Genomic DNA, 18,203 nt, shown 5'->3' on the forward strand with positions numbered 1-18,203 from the left:
TCCCATTCTATTCAACCCTATCCCATTCTATTCAACCCTATTCCATTCTAGTCTATCCCATTCTATTCAACCCTATCCCATTCTATTCAACCCTATCCCATTCTAGTCTATTCCATTCTATTCAACCCTGTCCCATTCTGTTCATAACCTATCCCATTCTATTCAACCATATCCCATTCTATTCAACCCTATCCCATTCTATTCAACCCTATCCCATTTTATTCCATTCTATCCCATTCTATTCAACCCTATCCCATTCTATTCTATTCTATTCTATCCCATTCTATTCTATCCCATTCTATTCTATCCTATCCAATTCTATTCTATCCCATTCTATTCAACCCTATCCCATTCTATTCAACCCTATCCCATTCTATTCTATTCTATCCCATTCTATTCAACCCTATACCATTCTATTCTATCCCATTCTATTCAACCCTATCCCATTCTATTCTATTCTATCCCATTCTATTCAACCCTATCCCATTCTATTCTATTCTATTCTATCCCAATACTATTCTATTCTATCCAGTCGACGGTAATCCATGGCGTCCCTATCAAGAGTCTCTCGATTGATAATTTACTCTCAAGGTCACTGGGTTTAAAATAATCGTCACGATGATGCGGTGTGCCTTCACATCCTCCCTTTTCCCAACTCTTGTCCTCGTCTACACGCACACTGTTGCGGTCACTGGAAATGTACCGTTAAGTTGTACATGTAAATCCCTGGACCTGCCACTAGAGGACATAGATCCTTGTTATTCCCCTTTTTTACGAGTCGTTTCCATAATCACCAACCAGCCCTTCTCTTCTCCCTCCGTTGCTCGTTTGCTCCCCCTCTCTCTCCTTACTCTTCACCTCAAAGGGACACCAACGCTAGTAACACACCAGCAGGTTGGCGAAGCAGACTGTCAAGCGACAAGGACACGAGAGGGAAAAGCTATTTTTAACCCCAGATATTATCCATCTGAAATAACGGACACTGCACAACACGGTACGTGAAGAGTGGGTTAACTATTAGAATGGAAGTATTTCTGACACAGCATTGTCTTTATATGGATAACGGAGAAATGATAGTAGCCTGCTCTAATTTACCCTACCTGAGAAATATGGATGCGTGTTGACTTTTGAAGAATCACAACAACAAAAAAATAGTTGCATTACAAAATGTAGTGAGTAACGTTTATGTTATTTTGTGGCAATCTCTTCTTCTCAGTAAACAGCACATCATTTCCCGTTATGTGCCAAGATATGATTGTGATGTGACGTGAATAGCATTTGATTTGATTTGACGTCAGGCCATATGGAAGATGGTTGAAGTGACAGTATACCGGTAGCCTATCAATTAAATAGCGGTGTGGTTATTGCGACTCTTTGCCGCCTCTCCACATGCTATAGCTGGGGGTTGTAAATAACGTAGGTTACAATGGGCCGACCGATCTGACATCCAACGCCTCTGCTGGTAGCCGTGAGGACACGGATTTGCTCGGGAAATGCTGATTTGGTAGCTCTGGCCGTGTCCAGATGTGTTTTTATCCAAGGGGTTAGCGGTTCATGTTTCCCTCCCAGGCCATGTAGACCTGTAGCAGGCAGGCTGTGTCTAGTTAGAGGGTGGGCGTGATGATTGTCGTGACCGCCTGAAGTCAACGTCAGATTCCGGTGTGTGCGCGACAGCGAATGGGAGAGAAGGAGAGTGCGTGAGTAGAGGATATTGCAACTCAAATTGCGGCAGTTGTGATCATCCGTAATTGCGTGTGTGTGTGTGTGTGTGTGTGTGTGTGTGTGTGTGTGTGTGTGTGTAGTGTGACATTTGGCTTATTATCCATTATGCTGCATTCAAGACTTGTAGCACGATTTGAATTCTAGCATGTCAGACACTGCAGGACTGTAGGATGGTGCGAGACAGTTCCAGTCAGGTGGTCGACCATTCTATTGCAGCTGTGAAATGATTTGAGTCCTGTCCTCGGACTGATAACCTATGATATCCATGCCTTTGAACACAGGAGGTCGCTGAGGGGAGAACGGCTCATTATAATTGGCTGGAACCGATTGAATAGAATGGTGTCTAACACATGGGAACCATATGTTAGAAGTGCTGGATACCATTCCAGCCACTACTATGAGCCTGTCCTCCCCAATTACCAGCCGCCTTTGATGAATGGAAAGAAGGATGCCTATCTGTTAGGGTTGGTAATGTCAAATCAAATTGTATTAGTCACATGTGCAGAATACAACAGGTGTAGTAGACCTTACAGTGAAATGCTGAATACAACAGGTGTAGTAGACCTTACAGTCAAATGCTGAATACAACAGTGAAATGCTTACTTACGAGCCCCTAACCAACAATGCAGTATAAATAAGAATAAGAAATGAAAGTAACAAGTAATTAAAGAGCAGCAGTAAGATAACAATAGTGAGACTATATACAGGAGGGTAATGGTACAGAGTCAATGGCGCTCTGGTACCGCTTGCCATGTGGAAGTAGAGAGAACAGTCTATGACTAGGGTGGCTGGAGTCTTTGGCAATTTGTAGGGCCTTCCTCTGACACCGCCTGGTATAGAGGTCCTGGATGGCAGGAAGCTTGGCTCCAGTGGTGTACTGGGCCATTCGCACTACCCTCTGTAGTGCCTTGCAGTCGGAGGCCAAGCAGTTGCCATACCAGGCAGTGATGCAACCCGTCAGGATGCTCTCGATGGTGCAGCTGTAGAAATTTTTGAAGATCTGAGGACCCCATGCCAAATCTTTTCAGTCTCCTAAGGGGGAATAGGTTTTGTCGTGGACCATGTTTGTTTGTTGGTGATGTGGACACCAAGGAACTTGAAGCTCTCAACCTGCTCCACTATATCCCCGTTGATGAGAATGGGGGCGTGCTCGGTCCTCTTTTTCCTGTAGTTCACAATCATCTTCTTTTTCTTGATCATGTTGAGGGAGAGGTTGTTGTCCTGGCACCACGCGGTCAGGTCTCTGACCTCCTCCCTAAAGGCTGTCTCATCATTGTTGGGGAACAGGCCTTCCATTGTTGTGTCATCGGAAAACTTAATGATGGCGCTGGAGTCGTGCCTGGCCATGCAGTCATGAGTGAACAGGGAGTACAGAAGGGGACTGAGCACGCTCCCCTGAGGGTCCCCCGTGTTGAGGATCAGCGTGGCAGATGTTGTTACCTACCCTTACCACTTGGGGGCGGCCCGTCAGGAAGTCCAGGATCCAGTTGCAGAGGGAGGTGTTTAGTCCCAGGGTAGGAGTAAGCATTTTCCTGTTTGCTTATGGTGGAACACAGCTCATTGAGGGTGTTCTTAGTGCCAGGCTCACTGTGGTGGTATGTAGACAGCTATGAAACATATAGGTGAAAACTCTCTTGATAAATAGTGTGGTCTTCGGCTTATCATGAGATACTCTACCTCAGGCGAGCAAAACCTGCATCCCTGTTTTGATGCACCTGTACTGACCTCGCTTTCTGGATGATAGCGGGGTGAACAGGCAGTGGCTCGGGTGGTTGTTGTCCTTGATGATCTTTATGGCCTTCCTGTGACATCGGGTGGTGTAGGTGTCCTGGAGGGCAGGTAGTGTGCCCCCGGTGATGCGTTGTGCAGACCTCACTACCCTCTGGAGAGCCTTACGGTTGTGGGCGGAGCAGTTGCCGTACCAGGCGATGATACAGCCCAACAGGATGCTCTTGATTGTGCATCTGTAGAAGTTTGTGAGTGCTTTTGGTGACAAGCCAAATTTCTTCAGCCTCCTGAGGTTGAAGAGGCGCTGCTGCGCCTTCTTCACCACGCTGTCTGTGTGGTGGACCAATTCAGTTTGTCTGTGATGTATGCCGAGGAACTTAAAACTTACTACCCTCTCCACTACTGTCCTGTCGATGTGGATAGGGGGTGCTCCCTCTGCTGTTTCCTGAAGTCCACGATCATCTCCTTTGTTTTGTTGACGTTGAGTGTGAGGTTATTTTCCTGACACCACCCTCCGAGGGCCCTCACCTCCTCCCTGTAGGTCGTCTCGTCGTAATTGGTAATCAAGCCTACCACTGTAGTGTCGTCTGCAAAGGTGGAGTTGGAGGCGTGCATGGCCACGCAGTCGTGGGTGAACAGGGAGTACAGGAGAGGGCTCGGAACACACCCTTGTGGGGCCCCAGTGTTGAGGATCAGCGGGTGGAGATGTTGTTACCTACCCTCACCACCTGGGGGCGGCCCGTCGGGAAGTCCAGTACCCAGTTGCACAGGGCGGGGTCGAGACCCAGGGTCTCGAGCTTGATGATGAGTTTGGAGGGTACTATGGTGTTGAATGCTAAGCTGTTGTCGATGAACAGCCTTCTCACATAGGTATTCCTCATGTCCAGATGGGTTAGGGCAGTGTGCAGTATGATGGCGATTGCGTCGTCTGTGGACCTATTGGGGCGGTAAGAAAATTGGAGTGGGTCTAGGGTGTCAGGTAGGGTGGAGTTGATATGGTCCTTGACTTGTCTCTCAAAGCACTTCATGATGACGGAAGTGAGTGCTACGGGGCGGTAGTCGTTTAGCTCAATTACCTTAGCTTTCTTGGGAACAGGAACAATGGCGGCCCTCTTGAAGTATGTGGGAACAGCAAACTGGGATAGGGATTGATTGAATATGTCCGTAAACACACCAGCCAGCTGGTCTGCGCATGCTCTGAGGACCCCACTATAGACACGATAGACAACCCCACTATAGACACTATAGACAACCCCACTATAGACAACCCCACTATAGACACTATAGACAACCCCACTATAGACAACCCCACTATAGACAACCCCACTATAGACAACCCCACTATAGACAACCCCACTATAGACAACCCCACTATAGACACTATAGACAACCCCACTATAGACACTATAGACAACCCCACTATAGACAACCACACTATAGACAACCCCACTATAGACACTATAGACAACCACACTATAGACAACCACACTATAGACACTATAGACAACCCCACTATAGACACTATACACAACCCCACTATAGACAACCCCACTATAGACAACCCCACTATAGACAACCCCACTAAAGACACTATAGACAACCACACTATAGACACTATAGACAACCCCACTATAGACAACCCCACTATAGACACTGTAGACAAGCCCACTATAGACACTATAGACAACCCCACTATAGACAACCCCACTATAGATAACCCCACTATAGACACTATAGACAACCCCACTATAGACACTATAGACAACCACACTATAGACACTATAGACAACCCCACTATAGACACTACAGACAACCCCACTACAAACAACCCCACTATAGACAACCCCACTATAGACAACCCCACTATAGACAACCACACTATAGACACTATAGACAACCCCACTATAGACAACCCCACTATAGACACTATAGACAACCCCACTATAGGCACTATAGACAACCACACTATAGACAACCCCACTATAGACACTATAGACAACCACACTATAGACAACCCCACTATAGACACTATAGACAACCCCACTATAGACAACACCACTATAGACACTATAGACAACCCCACTATAGACACTATAGACAACCCCACTATAGACACTATAGACAACCCCACTATAGACACTATAGACAACCCCACTATAGACACTATAGACAACCACACTATAGATAACCACACTATAGACACTATAGACAACCCCGCTATAGACACTATAGACAACCCCACTATAGACACTATAGACAACCCCACTATAGACAACCCCACTATAGACAACCCCACTACAGACACTATAGACAACCCCACTATAGACAACCCCACTATAGACACTATAGACAACCCCACTATAGACACTATAGACAACCCCACTATAGACACTATAGACAACCCCAATATAGACAACCCCACTATAGACAACCCCACTATAGATAACCCCAGTATAGACACTATAGACAACACCACTATAGACAACCCCACTATAGACACTATAGACAACCCCACTATAGGCACTATAGACAACCACACTATAGACAACCCCACTATAGACACTATAGACAACCACACTATAGACAACCCCACTATAGACACTATAGACAACCCCACTATAGACAACACCACTATAGACACTATAGACAACCCCACTATAGACACTATAGACAACCCCACTATAGACACTATAGACAACCCCACTATAGACACTATAGACAACCCCACTATAGACACTATAGACAACCACACTATAGATAACCACACTATAGACACTATAGACAACCCCACTATAGACACTATAGACAACCCCACTATAGACACTATAGACAACCCCACTATAGACAACCCCACTATAGACACTATAGACAACCCCACTATAGGCACTATAGACAACCACACTATAGACAACCCCACTATAGACACTATAGACAACCACACTATAGACAACCCCACTATAGACACTATAGACAACCCCACTATAGACAACACCACTATAGACACTATAGACAACCCCACTATAGACACTATAGACAACCCCACTATAGACACTATAGACAACCCCACTATAGACACTATAGACAACCCCACTATAGACACTATAGACAACCACACTATAGATAACCACACTATAGACACTATAGACAACCCCGCTATAGACACTATAGACAACCCCACTATAGACACTATAGACAACCCCACTATAGACAACCCCACTATAGACAACCCCACTACAGACACTATAGACAACCCCACTATAGACAACCCCACTATAGACACTATAGACAACCCCACTATAGACACTATAGACAACCCCACTATAGACACTATAGACAACCCCAATATAGACACTATAGACAACCCCACTATAGGCACTATAGACAACCACACTATAGACAACCCCACTATAGACACTATAGACAACCACACTATAGACAACCCCACTATAGACACTATAGACAACCCCACTATAGACAACCCCACTATAGACACTATAGACAACCCCACTATAGACACTATAGACAACCCCACTATAGACACTATAGACAACCCCACTATAGACACTATAGACAACCCCACTATAGACACTATAGACAACCACACTATAGATAACCACACTATAGACACTATAGACAACCCCACTATAGACACTATAGACAACCCCACTATAGACACTATAGACAACCCCACTATAGACAGACAACCCCACTATAGACAACCCCACTACAGACACTATAGACAACCCCACTATAGACAACCCCACTATAGACACTATAGACAACCCCACTATAGACACTATAGACAACCCCACTATAGACACTATAGACAACCCCACTATAGACACTATAGACAACCCCAGTATAGACACTATAGACAACACCACTATAGACAACCCCACTATAGACAACCCCACTACAGACACTATAGACAACCCCACTATAGACAACCCCACTATAGACACTATAGACAACCCCACTATAGACACTATAGACAACCCCACTATAGACACTATAGACAACCCCAATATAGACAACCCCACTATAGACAACCCCACTATAGATAACCCCAGTATAGACACTATAGACAACACCACTATAGACAACCCCACTATAGACAACCCCACTACAGACACTATAGACAACCCCACTATAGACAACCCCACTATAGACACTATAGACAACCCCACTATAGACACTATAGACAACCCCACTATAGACACTATAGACAACCCCAATATAGACAACCCCACTATAGACAACCCCACTATAGATAACCCCAGTATAGACACTATAGACAACCCCAATATAGACAACCCCACTATAGACACTATAGACAACACCACTATAGACAACCCCACTATAGACACTATAGACAACCCCACTATAGACAGACAACCCCACTATAGACAACCCCACTACAGACACTATAGACAACCCCACTATAGACAACCCCACTATAGACACTATAGACAACCCCACTATAGACACTATAGACAACCCCACTATAGACACTATAGACAACCCCACTATAGACAACCCCACTACAGACAACCCCACTATAGACACTATAGACAACCCCACTATAGACACTATAGACAACCCCGCTATAGACACTATAGACAACCCCACTATAGACAACCCCACTATAGACACTATAGACAACCCCACTATAGACAACCCCACTATAGACAACCCCACCTCATCACTGGTGCTATCTCTCTCTCTCTCTCTCTCTCTCTCTCTCTCTCTCTCTCTCTCTCTCTCTCTCTCTATCTCTCTCTCTCTCTCTCTCTCTCTCTCTCTCTCTCTCTCTCTCTCTCTCTCTCTCTCTCTCTCTCTCTCTCTCGCTCTCTCTCTCTTTCTCTGTCTGTCTCTCTCTCTCTCTCTCTCTATCTCTCTCTCTCTCTCTCTCTCTCTCTCTCTCTCTCTCTCTCTCTCTCTATCTCTCTCTCTCTCGCTCTCTCTCTCTCTCTTTCTCTGTCTGTCTCTCTCTCTGGAGGTGACAGCATTCCCTCCCAAGTATACCCCTTAGACACAACTATGACAAAACAACCCACAAAAATGGGTCACAACTCCTGCAGCTCTGTCACATGATGGGTCTGTACATAGTCAATGTTGGGCTTTGAGGAGATTCCTATGGTAGGTACACCTACAGCTCATCTCTTGGCAGTAGTACTGTAGACTACTTTATCACTGACCTCAACCTCAGTCTCTGAGAGTGTTCACAAACGCAAACACACAGAGCCCCAGGACAGCAACACAATTAGACCCAACCAAATAATGAGAAAACAAAAATATAATTACTTGACACATTGGAAAGAATTAACAACAAAACAGAGCAAACTAGAATGCTACTTGGCCCTAAACAGAGAGTAGAATCACAGTGGCAGAATACCTGTCCACTGTGACTGACCCAAACTTAAGGAAAGCTTTGAGGCAGACCTGGCTCTAAATAGAAGACAGGCTATGTGCTCACTGCCCACAAAATGATGTGGAAACTGAGCTGCACCTCCTAACCTCCTGCCCAATGTATGACCATTTTAGAGAGACATATTTCCCTCAGATTACACAGATCCACAAGGAATTTGAAAACAAATCCAATTTTGATAAACTCCCGTATCCACTGGGTGAAAAACCACAGTGTTTCATCACAGCAGCAAGATTTGTGACCTGTTGCCACAAGAAAAGGGCAACCAGTGAAGAACAAACACCATTTTTTCCCCCCCTTTTGTACTTTAACTATTTGCACATCGCTATAACACAGTACTTAGCCTCGGTGGAGAGAGAGAGAGAGGAAGAGAGACAGAGGCAGAGAGACAGAGGGAGAGAGACAGAGGCAGAGAGACAGAGGCAGAGAGAGAGAGGAAGAGAGACAGAGGCAGAGAGACAGAGGCAGAGAGAGAGAGAGGAAGAGAGACAGAGAAGACAGAGGCAGACGGAGAAGACAGAGGCAGACAGAGGGAAGGGAGAGGCAGACAGAGAGAAGGGAGAGGCAGACGGAGAAATGGGAGAGGCAGACAGAGAGATGGGAGAGGCATACAGAGTGATGGGAGAGGCAGACAGAGAAATGGGAGAGGCAGACAGAGAGATGGGAGAGGCAGACAGAGAGATGGGAGAGGCAGACAGAGAGATGGGAGAGGCAGATAGAGAGATGGGAGAGGCAGACAGAGGGAAGGGAGAGGCAGACAGAGAGAAGGGAGAGGCAGACAGAGAGATGGGAGAGGCAGATAGAGAGATGGGAGAGGCAGACAGAGTGAAGGGAGAGGCAGACAGAGAGAAGGGAGAGGCAGACAGAGAAATGGGAGAGGCAGAGAGAGAAGGGAGAGGCAGCAGACAGAGGGAAGGGAGAGGCAGGCCAGTCTAGCCTGGGGCCAGTCTAGCCTAGGGCCAGTCTAGCCTAGGTCCAGTCTAGCCTGGGGCCAGTCTAGCCTGGGACCAGTCTAGCCTAGGGCCAGTCTAGCCTAGGGCCAGTCTAGCCTGGGGCCAGTCTAGCCTGGGGCCAGTCTAGCCTGGGGCCAGTCTAGCCTAGAGCCAGTCTAGTCTGGGGCTAAGAACAATGCAGTGTTCTTCTATCAGTAGTCAGGTCAGAAGAGTGAGAAGAGATAGGTTGATAGGTTGATAGGTTGTGTGACTGCCAGAGATCATTGACTTACAAGGCTTACATGCTCATCCAGAGGCGGCACTCCTAGTGGTCGGGGACTTTAAAGCAGGAAAACTTAAATCTGTTTTACCTCATTCCTACCAGCATGGGGGCGGCAGCGTTAGAGCGTTGGACTAGTAACCGGAAGGTTGCAAGTTCAAACCCCCGAACTGTCGTTCTGCCCCTGAACAGGCAGTTAACCCACTGTTCCTAGGCTGTCGTTGAAAATAAGAATTTGTTCTTGACTGACTCCCCTAGTTAAATAAAGGTAAAAAAAATAAATGTTACATGTGTAACCAGAGGAGAAAAAAACTCTATACCACCAGCCTTTCAAAGCACCTCATGACTACAGATGTGAGTGCTATGGGTCGGTGGTCATTCAGACAGGTTACCTTAGTGTTCTTGGGCACAGGGACTATGGTGGTCTGCTTGAAATTACAGACTTGGTCAGGGAGAGGTTGAAAATGTCAGTGAAGACACTTGCCAAGCAGAGTATACGTCCTGGTAATATGTCTGGTCCTGCGGCCTTGTGACTGTTGACCTGTTTGAAGGTCTTATTCACATTGGCTACGGAGAGCGTGATCGCACAGTTGTCCGAAACAGCTGGTGCTCTCATGCATACTTCAGTGTTGCTTGCCTCGAAGCGCGCATAGAAGTCATTTAGCTCGTCTGGAATTCTCGTGTCACCGGGCAGCTCATGGCTGTGCTTCCCATTGTAGTCCGTAATAGTTTGCAAGCCCTGCCACATCCAACGAGCATCGTAGCCGGTGTAGTAGGATTCAATCTTAACCCTGTATTGTTTGATGGTTCATCGGAGGGCATAGCTGGATTTCTTATAAGCGTCTGAATTTCCCGTTCCTTGAAAGTGGCAGCTCTAACCTTTAGCTTGGTGACGATGTTGCCTGTAATCCATGGCTTCTGGTTGGGATATGTACGTACGGTCAATGTGGGGACGACGAGAAAAACCTTGAGACTTCCTTAATATTAGAGATTGCAGCTGTTGCTGACAAAGAGACACCCCCCCCTGAGTTTCCCCACCTATTCCCTTTGAAGTGAACTACTTTTGACCAGGGTCCCACAGGGTGGAATACAGTTCCTTCACAAAGTATTCCCCTTGACTTATTCCACATGTTGATTTGTTACCGACTGAATTCAAAATGGATTAAAAATGTTTTGTTTTTTTCCTCACCCGTCTACACACAATACCCTATTATGATAAAGTGAAAACATGTTTTTAGAAATACACTAATATCTCATTTACACAAGTATTTACACCCCCAGTCACCTTTGGCCGCGATTACAGCTCTGAGTCTTTCTGGGTAATTCTCTAAGAGCATTGTGCAACTTTTGCCCGTTATTCTTTAAAGAATTTTTCAAACTCTGTCAAATTGGTCAAATGCTTGTCATTGATAGACAACCATTTGCAGGTATTGCAGTAGAATTTCAAGTAGATTTAAGTCAAAACTGTAACTCGGCCACTGTCCTCTTGGTAAGCAACTCAAGTGTAGATTTGTGTTTTAGGTTATTGTCCTGCTGAAAGGTGAAATCTCTCAGTGTGAAAAGCAGGCTGAACCAGGTTTTCCTCTAGGATTTTCCCAGTGATTAGCTCCATTCAGTTTATTTTTTATCCTGAAAAACTCCTCAGTCCTTAACAATTACAAGCATACCCATAACATGATGCAGCCATCATTGTGCTTGAACATATGGAGAGTGGTACTCAGTAATGTGTTGTATTGGAGAGTGGTACTCAGCAATGTGTTGTATTGGATTAGAGAGTGGTACTCAGGAATGTGTTGTATTGGTGAGTGGTACTCAGTAATGTGTTGTATTGGGTTTGCCCCAAATATTTTCAGGACAAAAAGTGAACTGCTTAGGAACATGTTTTGCAGTATTACTTTAGTGCCATGTTGCAAACAGGATGCATGTTTAGTCATATTTTTAAAAAAAAACTAGTAACTACAATGTTGTTGATCCATCCTCAGTATTCTCCCATCACAGCCATTAAAGTCATCATTGGCCTCATGGTGAAATTTCCTGAGCGGTTTCCTTCCTCTCTGGCAACTGAGTTAGGAAGGTTGTCTGTATCTCTGCAGTGACTGGGTATGTTGATACACCATCCAAAGGGTAATTAATAACTTCACCATGCTCAAAGGGATATTCATGGTCTGTTCCCTGGTCTCTGTGGTTGAATCTGTGTTTGAAATTCAATGCTTGACTAAGGGACCTTACAGATTGTATGTGTGGGGTACAGTAGTCGTTCAAAAATCATTTTAAACACTAATATTGTCCATGTAACTTATTATGTGACTAGTTAAGCACATTTCTACTCCTGACCTTATTTAGTCTTGCCATAACAAAGGGGGTTGAATAGTTATTGACTCGAGACATTTCAGCTTTTCATTTTTAATGAATTTGTAAAAGAATTATAAAAACATAATTCCGCTTTGACATGGAGCTTTGTGTGTAGGCAAATGGCAAAGAAAAGCAATTTAATCCATTTTAAATTCAGGCTGTAACGCAACAAAATGTGGAAATAATCAAGGGGTGTGAATACTTCCTGAAGGCGCACTGTAGGGTCACTGTTTTACCACCTGGGCCTTGTCCTTTTTGAAAATGTATTTAACTAAGCAAGTCAGTTAAGAACAAATTCGTATTTACAATGACTGCCTACACCGGCTAAACCGTCCCCAAACCCGGACGACAATGGGCCAATTGTGCACCGCCAGGTTGTGATACAGCCCGGGATCGAACCAGGGTATGTAGTGATGCCTGTAGCACTGAGATGCAGGGCCTTAGACCCACACTCATGAGGGTGATGAGATGACTAGCCCTTTTTGTCATCACAGGCCATTGATCTAGTCTATTATCAGTCAGTCTACTATCTAGTCTATCATCACCCAGTCTACTATCTAGTCTATCATCAGTCAGTCTACTATCTGGTCTATCATCACCCAGTCTACTATCTAGTCTATTATCAGTCAGTCTACTATCTGGTCTATCATCACCCAGTCTACTATCTAGTCTATCATCACCCAGTCTACTATCTAGTCTATCATCAGTCAGTCTACTATCTGGTCTATCATCACCCAGTCTACTATCTAGTCTATCATCAGTCAGTCTACTATCTGGTCTATCATCACCCAGTCTACTATCTAGTCTATTATCAGTCAGTCTACTATCTGGTCTATCATCACCCAGTCTACTATCTAGTCTATCATCACCCAGTCTACTATCTAGTCTATCATCAGTCAGTCTACTATCTGGTCTATCATCACCCAGTCTACTATCTAGTCTATCATCACCCAGTCTACTATCTAGTCTATTATCAGTCAGTCGACTATCTGGTCTATCATCACCCAGTCTACTATCTAGTCTATCATCACCCAGTCTACTATCTAGTCTATCATCAGTCAGTCTACTATCTGGTCTATCATCACCCAGTCTACTATCTAGTCTATCATCAGTCAGTCTACTATCTGGTCTATCATCACCCAGTCTACTATCTAGTCTATCATCAGTCAGTCTACTATCTGGTCTATCATCACCCAGTCTACTATCTAGTCTATCATCAGTCAGTCTACTATCTGGTCTATCATCACCCAGTCTACTATCTAGTCAGTCTACTATCTAGTCTATCATCAGTCAGTCTACTATCTAGTCAGTCTACTATCTAGTCAGTCTACTATCTAGTCTATCATCAGTCAGTCTACTATCTAGTCAGTCTACTATCTAGTCTATCATCGCTCAGTCTAATATCTATTCTATCATCAGTCAGTCTACTATCTAGTCAGTCTACTATCTAGTCTATCATCAGTCAGTCTACTATCTAGTCTATCATCAGTCAGTCTACTATCTAGTCAGTCTACTATCTAGTCCATCTTTATTCAGTCTACTATCTAGTCAGTCTACTATCTAGTCCATCTTTATTCAGTCTACTATCTAGTCAGTCTACTATCTAGTCCATCTTTATTCAGTCTAGTGTACCTTCATGTACTGTACATCTTTCAGACAGACAGGATAGACTATCTATCAATCATTCATTCATTCATTCACTGCGCCCGGCCCGCCACAGGAGTCACTGGTGCGCGATGAGACAAGGATTTCCTGATTTTTGAACTCTGACGTCCTTGGGTAGGTGGAGGGAGTCTGGAAGGGCATCACGGAATCTTTGTGTTGTCCGAGAATTTATAGCACGACTTTTGATGCTCCTTGGTTGGGGTCTGAGCAGATTATTTGTTGCGATTGCAAACATAATAAAATGGTGGTCCGACAATCTAGGAGATGCAGTATGTGTCATTAGAGCAGGTGTTCTTACAACCATAACTTAATAGGTTCATATTAGGCTGTATTATACACCTATTATACCATGGCGTTGTTGAATACTTGTTTCTGATTGGCTTGAAGGGCATTCTAGAGCGTGCCATATTTCCCTACAACTCACAGTATATCAACAGGGTGGAATTCATTGGCTTTAGTTCATTCTATAACTCACAATATATCAACAGGGTAGAATTCATTGGCTTTAGTTCATTCTATAACTCACAATATATCAACAGGGTAGAATGCAATGGCTTTACTTCATTCTATAACTCACAATATAATGAAACAGCAGGGAGCAGGTCTCGAACCCTCTAGTCCGAGGTCCCGCGCGCTATCGACTGTGCCGCAAATGCATGCTCGTGCGGCAGAGTCGATTTCCGCGCACTTATAAATCCAGGGTCGTTACAATATCAACACGGTAGAATTCAATGGCTTTACTTCATTCTTACATATTCTATGTTTGAGCTGCTTTTCAAAGCAAAAAAAAACAGTTGAATTGAAAACATTATTGTCATTTTTAAAAGGGATTTTCATACTTAGTAAGCTAGGACTGATGGTTTGGTTAGCTGAGCTAGCAAGTCTGTCTGTCTGGTTACCAAGGCGACTGCTGTAGCTATCTAGTAAACAAGCTAGCTACTTCAGTGGCTGTTGAACACATTTCTACCTGCAAATTAACACATTTCTAGAGGTAAATGTGTTAAATTATAGCCATGGTATAAAAGGGATAATCAACTCGGGTCTCTATTCGTTCTGTGGGAAAATAATGCCACTCCATGGAAGGTCAGTTTTTCCTACTCCACTAAGCGCGTCGAGGAACACACCTTCCACGTCGTTCATTTATGTTCCATACAACGCATTGTATTATCGTTTACTTATATAGTTACACGTTTATTTGCCATGTGTAAATGAATATTTCAGAAATCTTACTCACTGTTTTGACCAAAGCAATTAACTCACTCTTTTGATCAAATCCAATTGTATTAGTCACATGCGCCGAATACAACAGGTGTAGTAGACCTTACAGTGTAATGCTGAATACAACAGGTGTAATAGACCTTAAAAGTATTGGCATTACCAGAGCACCTAACTCACTGTTTTGACCAGAGCATCTAACTCACTGTTTTGACCACAGCATCTAACTCACTGTTTTGACCAGAGCATCTAACTCACTGTTTTGGCCACAGCATCTAACTCACTGTTTTGACCAGAGCATCTAACTCACTGTTTTGACCACAGCATCTAACTCACTGTTTTGACCAGAGCATCTAACTCACTGTTTTGACCAGAGCATCTAACTCACTGTTTTGACCACAGCATCTAACTCACTGTTTTGACCAGAGCATCTAACTCACTGTTTTGACCACAGCATCTAACTCACTGTTTTGACCACAGCATCTAACTCACTGTTTTGACCACAGCATCTAACTCACTGTTTTGACCAGATCATCTATCTAACTCACTGTTTTGACCAGAGCATCTAACTCACTGTTTTGACCAGAGCATCTAACTCACTGTTTTGACCACAGCATCTAACTCACTGTTTTGACCACAGCATCTAACTCACTGTTTTGACCACAGCATCTAACTCACTGTTTTGACCACAGCATCTAACTCACTGTTTTGACCAGAGCATCTAACTCACTGTTTTGACCACAGCATCTAACTCACTGTTTTGACCACAGCATCTAACTCACTGTTTTGACCACAGCATCTAACTCACTGTTTTGACCACAGCATCTAACTCACTGTTTTGACCAGAGCATCTAACTCACTGTTTTGACCAGAGCATCTAACTCACTGTTTTGACCACAGCATCTAACTCACTGTTTTGACCACAGCATCTAACTCACTGTTTTGACCAGAGCATCTAACTCACTGTTTTGACCACAGCATCTAACTCACTGTTTTGACCACAGCATCTGCATAAGAATGCCTTGTTGAGTTGCACCATGCACATTGTGCAAGTCAAATAAACTGGGTTGACGTTGTAGTAAGAGCAGTTGATTCCGGTTAGTCAACGTGATGTTGTAGGCTTGGGGCAGTTGGCACACTGGCTGGTATGATACTGGTAACTTCCATCTTGATCTCTGCAGAATATTATATCACAATTGCAGTGCATCTAACCTTGAACATAAGTCCTGTCCTGGGCTTGCATCCAAAATTGAACCCCATTCCCTATATAGTGCACTACTTTTATGGGTCCTTGTCAAAAGTAGTGCACTACTTTTATGGGTCCTTGTCAAAAGTAGTGCACTATAGAGAGAATAGGGTTCTATAGGGCCCTGGTTAATAGTAGTGCACTATAGAGAGAATAGGGTTCTATAGGGCCCTGGTTAACAGTAGTGGCACTATATAGGGAATAGTGTTCTATAGGGCCCTGGTTAACAGTAGTGTACTATATAGGGAATAGGGTTCTATAGGGCCCTGGTTAACAGTAGTGCACTATATAGGGAATAGGGTTCTATAGGGCCCTAGTTAACAGTATGGCACTATATAGGGAATAGGGTTCTATAGGGCCCTGGTTAACAGTAGTGTACTATATAGGGAATAGGGTTCTATAGGGCCCTGGTTAACAGTAGTGTACTATATAGGGAATAGGGTTCTATAGGGCCCTGGTTAACAGTGGTGCAGTATATAGGGAATTAATTGCCATTTGGGAGTACTGTAATATCGTATTAATGTAGTACTGTTGTAATGGTAGTATCTGTAGTGCTGTAGTATCTGTAGTACTGTAGTAATGTAGTATCTGTAGTATCTGTAGTATCTGTAGTACTGTAGAATCTGTAGTATCTGTAGTTCCATAGTACCGTAGTATCTGCAGTACTGTAGTATCTGTAGTATATGTAGTATCTGTAGTATATGTAGTATATGTAGTACTGTAGTATCTGTAGGACTGTAGTATCTGTAGGACTGTAGTAATGTAGTATCTGTAGTAATGTAGTATCTGTAGTATATGTAGTAATGTAGTATATGTAGTATCCGTAGTAATGTAGTACTGTAGTATCTGTAGTACTGTAATGTAGTACTGTAGTAATGTAGTATCTGTATTACTGTAGTATCTGTTGTACTGTAGTATCTGTTGTACTGTAGTATCTGTGGTACTGTAGTATCTGTAGTGCTGTAGTATCTGTTGTACTGTAGTAATGTAGTATCTGTTGTACTGTAGTAATGTAGTATCTGTAGTAATGTAGTATCTGTTGTACTGTAATACTGTAGTATCTGCTGTACTGTAGTAATGTATTACTGTAGTATCTGTTGTGCTGTAGTAATGTAGTATCTGTAGTAATGTAGTACTGTAGTATCTGTTGTACTGTAGTACTGTAGTAATGTAGTATCTGTAGTAATGTAGTAATGTAGTACTGTAGTATCTGTTGTACTGTAGTACTGTAGTAATGTAGTATCTGTAGTAATGTAGTATCTGTAGTACTGTAGTAATGTAGTACTGTAGTATACGTTGTACTGTAGTACTGTAGTAATGTAGTATCTGTTGTACTGTAGCACTCTAGTAATGTAGTATCTGTATACAGAGTCATGTAGCCTCAGTACGCATCATAATCAGTCAGCCAATACAGAGTCATGTAGCCTCAGTACGCATCATAATCAGTCAGCCAATACAGAGTCATGTAGCCTCAGTACGCATCATAATCAGTCAGCCAATACAGAGTCATGTAGCCTCAGTACGCATCATGTCCAGTCAGCCAATACAGAGTCATGTAGCCTCAGTACGCATCATGTCCAGTCAGCCAATACCGAGTCATGTAGCCTCAGTACGCATCATAATCAGTCAGTCATA

At 43.8% G+C, this 18,203-nt stretch overlaps 1 protein-coding gene across 1 annotated transcript in view; it reads left to right on the top strand.

Moving 5' to 3' along the window:
- The first annotated feature begins 797 nt into the window (after positions 1-797).
- The window catches only part of LOC135508898 (mitochondrial glutamate carrier 1-like), an 83,730-nt gene continuing 66,324 nt past the window's right edge, over positions 798-18,203 (top strand). The window contains exon 1 of the mRNA XM_064929118.1: positions 798-994. The gene's annotated coding sequence lies outside the window, so the exon portion shown is untranslated. The remainder of the gene's footprint in view (positions 995-18,203) is intronic.

Source organism: Oncorhynchus masou, chromosome 22, assembly GCF_036934945.1.
Source record: "Oncorhynchus masou masou isolate Uvic2021 chromosome 22, UVic_Omas_1.1, whole genome shotgun sequence".
Classification (NCBI taxonomy): domain Eukaryota; kingdom Metazoa; phylum Chordata; class Actinopteri; order Salmoniformes; family Salmonidae; genus Oncorhynchus; species Oncorhynchus masou.